The following is a 10,955-nucleotide window of genomic DNA, read 5'->3' as shown; positions in this document are numbered from 1 at the left end:
TTTCAGCTATGAAAATTTCTCCCCCAAGCAGCCTTAAAACTTACCTGATAGCTTATGCTGATTTTATACATACATATACGTATACATGGGAGAACTGAGATGTGCTCAAAGGCCAGGCGGCTGATGCAGTGAGGTTTTGCTGTGCCCTGTTATCTGAAGGACCCAGGTCTGGCTGAATGAGCTGCTGAGCTGATAGCAGCTCTGAGAAGTAAAATTAATACAGCTGATTTCCCTGCTTGGAACTGCCAAACCTCCTTGTTAAATTAACATATATGAATACTTGTTAAAAAAAAAAAAAAAAAAAAAAAAAAGAAGAAAAGGAGGGGGAGAGTTAAGAAAAGTGTATATTAAAATTTTATAATCGTAATAAGACCTGGCAGTGCCCAACTCCTGGTCCGTGAGCATGTCCTGGGGGCTGCAAAGGTGGAAGGCAGTGGGGGGACACACACCCACTGGGGTGAAGACCGGGGTGTCCCCACAGCTGAGCCTCTGCCAGGTTTTGCCCCCCCCCTTTGGGCTGCTCCACCAGCCCCTCGAGCAGCACTGGCTGCTCACCCACCTCAGTTGTAGCTGGGCCCAAGTTTTGACACGGAGCATCAGCCCAGGTTTTGACACGGAGCATCAGCCCAGGTTTTGACACGGAGCATCAGCCCAAGTTTTGACACGGAGCATCAGCGTTGGTTTTCCAGCCCATCGCTTCCCATTTCAGCTGACAGATCCATCTCAGCTCTCCAGGAGCCCCTGGGAAGGCAGCGCACACGGACGGGAGAGCCCGAGCGGTTCGCAGGGCCAGGGTCTTCCCGTGGCCACGCAGCCCCACTCATGTCCTCACCACCTTGTCACCTCCATCCCGGCCCTGCCAACATCCCTGTGTCCCCAGAGCTGGTGGGGACAGTGCGGTGCTGGGCAAGGGGCAGCAGGAGGGCTAGAGACCTGTTCAGAGAGGCTTTACTTTTAAATGGAGAGCAAAACTTACATAGCTGCATAGCCATCTATTTATTGATACATAAATATGGATATATTTATAGTTCATACATATGCATGTATTTATACTTTATACATATACACGCATACATATATATGTGTGCATATATATATATATTTTAATATATATATATATATATATTTTAATTTATATAAAAGTATGTATGTGTGCAGTCCCTGTACAGCTTGATGCCAAGGGTGCGTGTATGCACATGCAGACACTTATAAAAACACACACAGAGACACAACTTGCCCCTGAGCATCACCTGCCATCCCAGCCAGGCACCAGGAGCAGGAGGGAAGCAGCTCATCAACAATTGATTTGGGGTCCTGATGCCCTTGAAGCCCCGCAGCAAATACACCAAGCGGCAGTGGGCAAAACGCTGGGGAGAAACCCCAGGAAAATAGATTCCACCCCCCCACCCCCCAATAAGGAATGACCAGCTAGGATATGGAATTAAATAATAATAAAAAAAAGACCCAAGAAAGCAGTTGTGGTTGGTGGGATTTAGATTGCAGACCCCCTGTGTGCCGGGGGCTGGTGACACCCACCGGGACAGGCCACCTGCGCCCAGCACCCAGCTACTCCAAAACTGGCACCTTCCTCCCTTATTGCCTCAGATCCCATTAAATAAACTCCCACCAAACAGCCAAATCTCACTGGAGGAAACATAATTAAAAAGAAGCCTCTATTCCAGCTCCCCTCTCGTGCTGCCCTCTGTTTATTCTGCGCTGCCTCTCTCCTGTTTAGCGGTTTACTATCTGCTCCCAGCAGGCAGGGACAAATTTGCATTTTAATGCGGTGTTGTGAGGCTGCACAAACCACCTGTGAGGAGGAGGCAGGGCTGGGGATGGGCACCCCTGCATCCCGGTGTCCCCATCTCCCAGAGGGGTGCTTGGCCCCCACCCTGGTCCTGCCTTAAAAAATTACACATTCTTAAAAAAAAAGAAGAAAAAAAATGAAACCTCATAAAACCGTTCATGCAACAAAGAGAAAGAGAGAAGGGAGGGTCACAACTAGGAATTTTCCTCAGCTGAGGTCATCCCCAGCTGTGCCTCAGTCTCCTTCCACCTGCTTTCTTCTCCATCCATCCATCCATCCATCCATCCATCCATCCATCCATCCTCCCCATCATTATCTCCTGCCTTGGCTTTTCTCTCAACCAGTCCTCAGGGCCCATTTTCCCCACTCCCACCCCATCCCTGTCGTGCTGCCCTTGAGATGCCTCCAGCCATGTCCCCTCCATGTGCAGCTCTGTCCCCGTGACAGGGCTTTTCTAACAGGGACCACAAAACCCAAGGGGCTGCGAGACCTGATGACTTTTCCATCCCTGCTCTCACCCCATGATGCCGCCCCCACCCTCCATGGAGCTGCCCCACGTCACAGGGGATGGAGGGATATTCCCAACTGACGGAGAGATTTATTTTCTGGGAATACAAGCAATAACAAGAGGTTCTCCACATCTATCTCCACCGACCAGCCAGCGGAAGTTTAATTAAGGCAGGACTCGTGTGCTACCCCCCCCAGCTGTTGACATTAACTGGGCAGGATTTACACAGCGTCCAGGATAATTACTTTGGTAATTGCACCATTATTTCTGGGGGCTCTCGGCTACATTTTTGCGGTGCTTGGTGAAGATCTGTCCCTGGGGAATGAGGGATGCTCTCTGCTTCAGATCGGCCGACACTGAGGATGGGCTTCCCGGGTGGCTCTAGAGAGCAGGAATAGGAAAGCCCAACAGTTCCCAAACTTTTGGGGGGCTCCTCCTCTGTGCTGGGAAGCTGTTCCCCTCCTGCCAAGTGTGGGTCCCCCTGTGCTGCCAAAATATTTCCCTAGCAAGGGAGAGGAGCCAGAGGCAGAGCCAGAACTCATCCCCAGTCCTGGGGTGGAGGGAGCGGGATACACACACTAGAAACACTCGGGAGCTCTGGAGACTCTCCACAAGGTTTTAAGACCCTGCTACAAATTTTCCCAGTTTTCTAGGAATTCCCTGGCACTTTTCAGGGACAGTGGGACTGGAGCCCATCAAGGAGGTTTTCAGGGCTTGCCGGGAACTTTTGCTGCTCTCCAGGACTCCCCTCGGCTTGCCGGAAACTCCGGGGCCTTTCCGGCATTTCTCTGCCCTTTCCAGGAATTTCTATTAGTGTCTCATGAATTCCCAGGGGAAAGATGGTTTCGTTTTCCAGGAACGCCTCAATTTCCCCCACAGTCTGTGGCCCCCAGGCGCCAGTCGCCTCTCGGAGGCTGTCGCTGAGCAGCGGTGGGATGTTCTGCCTCATCTCACATCGCACAATCACTGCGTGTCCAGAAACTCCCCATAAATAAAATTAAAGCACCCGTGGGTGATGGGAGGATGGAAACAAGTGGGCAGTCATGGGCTCTCCATCACAGTTGGGTCGTACAGCACTGAGCCCCCACATTCGGCTGTGCTTCCAGCAGCCGCAGCTTCTCCCCCAAACCTGCTCTGGGCTTTCATTCAAGCCCTCGGTAAAGATGTTATCAAGACAGCATTAGGAGAGGCAGATCCCTTTAAACAGCCATTGCATTTTAAATAAGCTTCATTGCTTCCCGTAAGGTAAAAACGGCTCATTTTCATTTCACCAGCTCAGCACCGGGGGGGGAATAATTTCCTGCAGTTCGCTCCTGCCCCTCCAGTGCCCGTGGGGTGACCCAGGGCTTGTCCTTGTGGGGTCTGGCTCTGGCCGATGCCACGGACACCGCTGGCACATCTGGGTGGGACCCCCATGCCCAGCGATGCCGTGTCCCCCCTGGACACACGGCTGGAGCAGACAGGGACGGGGGTGACAGGGGGATCGCTCCCTCAGAGGGGTGCAGCGAGCACCCGGCTGGGGCTTTGCTAAACGCAGCCATTCCTGAGCAGCCCCTGCCCACACAGGCAGCAGATGCTGCTGTCGGTCCTGGCAGCGTGGCCAGAGAAACTCTCCAATTTCATTAGTTCGTGGATTTAAAGGTCACAAAAGAGCATCTTGTCTGACCTCCCGTGACATGGCTCAGCGAATGGCACCCAATTACCTGTCTGATGAGGCCTGGCGTTATGGCAGATTAAAGGGTTTTGCTTGGCTGTGACTGAAAACAAGGCTGTGAGGGCCCACACACAGCTGGGTCCCTTCCTTTTCCTCATGGGTCTCTGCTCGCCATGGGGCAAAGTACCTCCTGAATCTTCGGCTTTTAGTGACAGCTGCACCTGGGGTGCTCAAACTACAATGCAATTGGGTAGACCAGACTTGGATGGATACAGCATCTCTTCATGATACCTCATGATGGGGACAGAATGTAGACCCTTGGTCCCTCAAAACTTACCTGCATGGTCCTGGGAAATGGCTTCATCCAGCCGTGCCTCAGTTTACCTTGACACAACCATATCCTTACCCCACTAGGAGGCCTGTGACTATGTAGGCGCAGGGCTGCAGCCTCAGGTGCAGCCTAATTAATTAAATAATCATCCACTGCTAAGTAATTAATCACAGCCTGTTTTCACACCCTGTCTCCCTCCCTGGATTTACAAGGGTCTAATTCTGTCCTTCGTGAGATGCCATTTAAGACAGTTTAAACTACAGCCCCACCTTAGAGCAAATAAAATCTGTCCTCAGCCCAGAAATGCACCCAGCTCCAGATTTGTCAGCGTTACTTCCCAGGGAGCTGATGTCTCAGCACCCCAGGATGCTTCTGCCCCCTCTGACCTTGCAGGGGTCCAGGTCTTTTGGCTCCTCATCCCCGTTAAAAGCGGCAGGTGCCCAACCAGGGCCATGCAAACAGAACTTGGAGGCAGCACAGATCACACTAACAACAGCAAATCCAATTAGCCAAGGGTTAAGCACTCTGCTGATGAAAACCAAGGGTTCAAACTGCTGAGCCAGCAAAAGCTCTGCACTGATCGATACCGTGTAAATAATATTGCTTGTTCTTGGGAGACCGTTGCTTTCTGTTTCAAGAGTGAAATACATTTTGCCTGGCAGGACCCCGCTGAGCAGATTAATAAACATGGTCTGGGTTTAGGTCTGTGGGAGGCACGTGTAGAGACGTCGCCTTTCCTGGCTCTCCCACACGCAGTTAAACAAAATGAGGAATAATTGCTGCTCGTGTCATGCTGGCGGCTGCGAATGGTCCTGGGATTACTTAGTGAATGAGGAGGATTCTCCGAGTTGTATCTGTAGTGGAGGGGGAAAAAAATGCTGTTTCTAGATCAGAGTAATCCAACCACCAGTCTATGGAGCCCGAGTACCCCGGGGAGTTCACGAGACAGGACACAAGCTGGGACCCAGGGAGAAGCACCCAGCAAGGGCTGGATCCAGCTCATCTGCACCATCCTGTCCTCTGCACAGACCAAGAGTCCCACCACAGACTCTCTAGTGGCTACGAAGGATTGTGCCTCCTCTCTATGTGCCCACACTGGGGCTTGAGGCTGAGCCAAATCACCAGCTGCTGGCGGGTTTTCCAGTAGCGTTCCCAGTCTGCCGGGTGATTTCAGCTGCACAAGGAGCATCTCGTAGCGTTCGATGAATAGGCAGGACCGGCCGATGGCAGAGATGCTCCTGGGGGGGCTGGGGAAATAATCTCCTTGGCTGTTTTGGGACTGACAGGGTGTTTTCACCCCAGGAATTTGCTGGAAGTTGCTCTGATTTGTCCCTGCTTCTCCTGATCACTTGTGGCTAAAACATGAAGACACTCTGGGAGAAAAAGGACAGAAAAAAACACATTCGAAAATAAAAATATTTCCTTTTGACATGTTTTCTTGGCTTGCAAGAAGCTGCTTCAATCTTTTGATCTGAAGTTTCTTCCCACTTGACAGGTCCTTTGATTACATTTATTTATTTTTTGCCTTAAAAAGCTGGAAATCAACCCAAGCCCTTTTGATTTTGACTGGAAGGGAGCAGGAGCACAGATGATGTCTCTGGAAAGGGATTTTTTTTTTCCCTGAACTGCTCCAGAACTGGGAAGAAAAAAAAACCCCAAATAAATCTGTTGTTGGCACAGCTGAGATGAAGATATTGAGCACGTGGAGGTCTCGGGGGGGTTGGCCTTGGCTCAGCTCTACCAGCAGCTGGAGATGCTAAAATGCCTCTGACAAAAGCTGGAGGGGAGCTGGGGATGCAGGAGCAGGGCCCTGGGATGGACGAGCTTCCCTTAAGCCAAAATGAGGCCCTCCAGCATGGAAATGATCCTATTTAGGGGAGATTTCAAGGATTTGGTCTCTCATCCCAGCTTGGGGTCTCACCTACCCCGGCTCATCAAATACTGACACTGCTGTTGAGTTCTCTTTCTTCCTCCCGGAAAAAAAATGAGTCATTTGGGATCTTTATAATTTGCAAGGTTATTTTTTGCTGAGATATTTCCTTTGCTGGGTTTTGGGTGGCCCCAACCCCTCAGACCAGGCAGTGTTTGCTTGGGCGAGTAAGAGTCCACAGGAGAATCATCCCAGGTTGTCTCCATTTCAATTAGGCTAAGCAGAAGTTATGGGTTTGGAAAACATCAAAGGTGTGAAAGAGACAAGTCACGGCTTTCTGGGAGCGGCAGCAACAAGGTCAATGCCATCGCACCAAGAAACATCATTTCTGGTTCCACCACAGCCTATGGCATCGCCTTGACTAGATGAAGGGTCTGCCCACCATGAACGCAACCAGGGCACCAGCACCTTCCCGCACATCTCTGCTCCACGCAGCAGCTCCAAAACCCTCCTGGAAGCAGCTGAAGCATTTCATTAGTCTGTTTTTAAAGCCATCCTTATTGTGGCTCTCAGGTAACTATTTTATAACCAAGTTATTTTCTCCCTGCACTCAAAATGTTCACAATATGTTTCAAATCACTGCAGCGCACACATTTGCCAGGTCCTCTCTTTATTACCTGATTTTGTATTTAGGCTTTGCATTGTGAGTTATGATGGGGAGAGAGCTTGCCATTCATTAACGTGGAAGCAAAGTCTCTCTGGGGCAGCTTTCCTGGACTCTAATGGATGTGGTTGAGAAGATAAAGTATCTTAAATCCTGCCCAAATTGTGCTTTTGGGTCTGGGGCATCTCTAACTCTGAAGACCTGAGCTCCATTCTCGGGGTTTATGGAGTTACTAGAAACCTATCGCTAAAAGCTACAGCCCCAGCCGCCATGTCCAGGTGCTTTATCCCCTCCTTGATGTCCCCTAAAGTAGTCTGGGAATATTTTTTTTCACAGCTCACTGAGGCAGAGATGGCAAATTTCCCCTGTAATCAAGTTGCAATTTCTTCTTGCTTTCCTCCCCCAAAATGTGCACGGGGCTGTGCTACACTTTCCACAAGTGCCCATGTCCGTGATTGTGGTTGTTGCTGATCCATGGTGGAAAAAATCCATCTCCTTCCACAGTTCTGACCCCAGGACCCACCTTGGGTTTTCCCCATCCTGGGGGCTCTGCAGATGCTGCGATCGCCACCCTGCAAAGCTCCCAGGTCCCATTCTGAGCTCACACTCTCTGCATCCCTGAATTTGCCTTAAAACCTAATAAAGGGAGCAAAGAGCCTCTTCCTCCTCCCGGACCAAAACACACAAACACCAACTGCCCTCCTCAGGGGTTAGAGATGTGTAATGCAATGTGGAATGGAGCCAGGCTGGTTGTGGGGAGCTCCAGCCATTTTACTTTCTTATCTTTCCTCTCCTTCCCCCTTTCCCCTCACTCCCAACACCAGGTGATCTAGAGTAAGACAACGCCTTCAATCGCTCCAAATTGCTTATTGAGGACTCTGTGGTAAATCAATGATTTTCAATGGCATCAAAGAGTGATCCCAACATCAGTGGAATAAAAAATAAATAAATGGAGCCGCCTGGCGGAGAGGAGAGGAGAGGAGAGGAGAGGAGAGGAGAGGAGAGGAGAGGAGAGGAGAGGAGAGGAGAGGAGAGGAGAGGAGAGGAGAGGAGAGAGGCAACCAGGCTGATTGCATTCTGGCTCCACTACCGGTGATGTGCACCGGAGCGTCCAGCGTGGGATTCAGGAGACAGGATCTGGCCAACCTGCTTGGAAACTTGCCTGGGTGAAGCTGAGTGAGGAGTGAGACTGCAAAGTTCTGAGCGAGCTCCCCTTGCTCCATTGTCTTGGGTGCTGCAAGTAAAATTGGGATGAGCTCTTCAGCATCGCAGGGGTCAGGATCCACAGTGCTGGGGTCCCAGACTCAGCACACACCTGTCCTTACAGCAAAGTCCTGAGCTTCCTTGTACAAGGCAGGGAAACTGAGGTAGAGGTGCATGGACCCTCCTGGTCTCTGCCCATTGGGCTCTATGGCCACAAATTGGGCTATAAAATCCCCCAACATGTGCCTGCAGGTCCCTGTGCAGGGTCCACAACCCAACATGTGTTTGCAGAGAAGGCGTAGGCAAGGCCAAGTTCCCACTGAAGCTGTTACTCATCCCCTCCAAATTTAATTTCTGGGTGAAAATATCCCCAGTCCACTCAGAACAAACAGCTTGTCGGTCGCTACCAAAGAACATGAGTTATCATGTCCTTAAATAGCCATTTTCTTGCTTTTAAGCACTCAGGTTCTCACAGTGAGAGCAGAAATGCAGAAATGCTGTCACTTAGCAACCCTGGAGGATGCAAAGGGAGGTGGTGATGGGGGGTATTTGTCTTCTGCTGGAATTTCCAACTTGGCTTGGTCCTGAAATTGCTGTCCGCATGTCTGCGAGGTGAGACAGAAATGAAGATGCAGGCAAACAAAAGCATTAGACATGTCGATAAGTGGATAGATTAATGCTCTTCCCCCTTGATTAATGAATTAAATTTACTACGTTAACAACTATACCTTCATCTGCATGGTCAAGGCAAGAAGTGGCCCTGCCTCAGCACAGGCCAAATAGACAGAGATGCGATGGATGGAGGGATGGATGGAGGGTTGTACAGATGGGCTTTTTGTGTGCTGTTCACAATATCCCGCCTGGCAGAAAAAACATTGGTTTGGTGGGAATCTCTCGTGCCTTTCAGGGATGGGATGAAAAGATACCTCCAAAATCACAGGACAAGTTTTCTGTTGCTCCTCATGGTCATTTCCTATTTCCGCCACCCAAATCTGGAGCATTTCAGCCCATACAAGGCTGTTGTAAAATGACTGGAAGAGGAAAAGTTGGGCCTGATGTGTCAAAACCCAAGAGCAGTGCAGGAGAAGGTTGTGGTAGTTCTGGAGCCAGGTGGGTAAATCAACTTCAATTAACTGCAGGATGGGATAAAGTGGAGGTTATAAAAGCAATTAAAGAGTCAGAGAATCTTGCATGGGCACAGGGTGGGTTTGGGATGGGTTTCACCGAAGGAAAGAGAAGCTGAACGGAGTTCAAGACCCTTGGCTCTGTGAGTTATCAACCCGAGTAGCTCAGGAGTGTGTGAGAAGTGATGGAGAAGAGGCACCCCGATGCTCTGCCAGGGTGTGCCCGAGTGGGGACAGCGAGGACCACCCTCCCCGTGTGTGAACCGCACCTGGGGAGAAGCAGCAGATCAGCAGGAATGGTGCAGAAACCACCTCGTTTGCAGCATCTGTGTCTATTGTGTGACTGCTAAAGAACGTTCCTAATAAATAATTGTTGGTTATTTCGGAGGCCAGAACTTTCCCATTACATACAATGTGCAATTAGCTACATATAAAGAGCTCTCTGCAGGGCTGGATTCAGCAAACTTGGCCCACCCTGAAGAGCAGTTAAGCACAAGCTTGGAACAGGTCCTTTTGTCTCACTGGCTCCAGCTTAAGCATACACCTAACTCTGTTGCTTATTCTGCACTTGATTTACTGACTGATTTATTTAAAAAAGTTAACATAGCACTGCTGACAGTCTAAGCTTCAGAGACCTATCCAAGAATAATTTTTATGAACAGAGACAGAGGCAATATCTAATTCAGTTATAAACTGACATTAGAAAGCTGTCAGCTCGGTGGTTTCATGGGGCAGTAGCACATGGAGAGCTCAGCGTGGGCACCCATGTGCCTCTTCATGCAGCATCACAACCCAATTTGCAGTTTCCCACATCTCCAGAGTGGTTTTTTTACCCCTGGAAACTGATGCTGGACCTTAAAGAGGGGACTAGAGGGGGCAGCAGAGATCAGAGAGCATCCCTGTGAGAAGCTGCACCGCAACAAATTCAATTCCCACCCAAAGGAAGATCTGGGATGGGAGGATTTAAGGGCCAGTGAATGCTCCGGTTCCTGCCAAGGATGGAGGTTTTGCTGGTGTTGAAATGCGCTCCTTGCCCGTGACAGTGAGCAGGAGCGGTCCCACCGTGGGTCCCTCCGAATCAAAAAGGGGAAAAGCCCCGTCTGCCAACCCTCAAGCTACTGCCCATGCTGGGGACAAACTAAGCAAAGTCTCTTCTCAGTTTGCTGCTCTGTCTGTAAATACTTAGAGATAGCAGTCATAAAAGTACCTTAGAGAGAAGGCAGCGGTAAAATTACATCAAGCCTAGGGGCTTAAACTGATTGAAGGATACATTTTCCGAGCTGATACAGCTAAAGTAGCTGCAGAGAGCTTGTGCACTGAGCAGCCGGTGGAGTTTGATCATTTTTTGCCCTTCTAACTGGCCAGACAGCTGGAAAAAAGCCCCACCAATACTTCGGGAACATTTTTTAGGAGGAGAAGTGCAGCGATGAGGGAATGTGTTAGCCAGAGGCAAAAGTGTCTGAGGTTTTCTGTGCAAACAACCATTGCTTGGAAAATAATAGGGATAGCGTTAATCTTGGTGTGATATTGTAACCTGTGCTGTTTTCTGGGCCATTCTGGGGGCTTCTGCATCAGGTTATGAAAGGTGGTGGTGGTCTGGGAGATGCTGTTGGGATAGGAGAGGGAGACAGTGGCTGTGCCAGCAAGGGCATGACTCAAATATATGTTTTATATATAAAAATATATATATATATGTATATGGGTTTTTTTAAGGATTTCTGCACATCTCTCCATTAATTTCCAGCCTCCCTGCCTTCCCAGGGGGTTACACCACATCCCCCCACCCCAGCCCGC

This window comes from Streptopelia decaocto (genome assembly GCF_964273445.1).
Source record: "Streptopelia decaocto genome assembly, chromosome: 18".
In the NCBI taxonomy this organism is placed as follows: Eukaryota; Metazoa; Chordata; class Aves; order Columbiformes; family Columbidae; genus Streptopelia; species Streptopelia decaocto.
Note: the sequence above shows the minus strand (reverse complement) of the source record.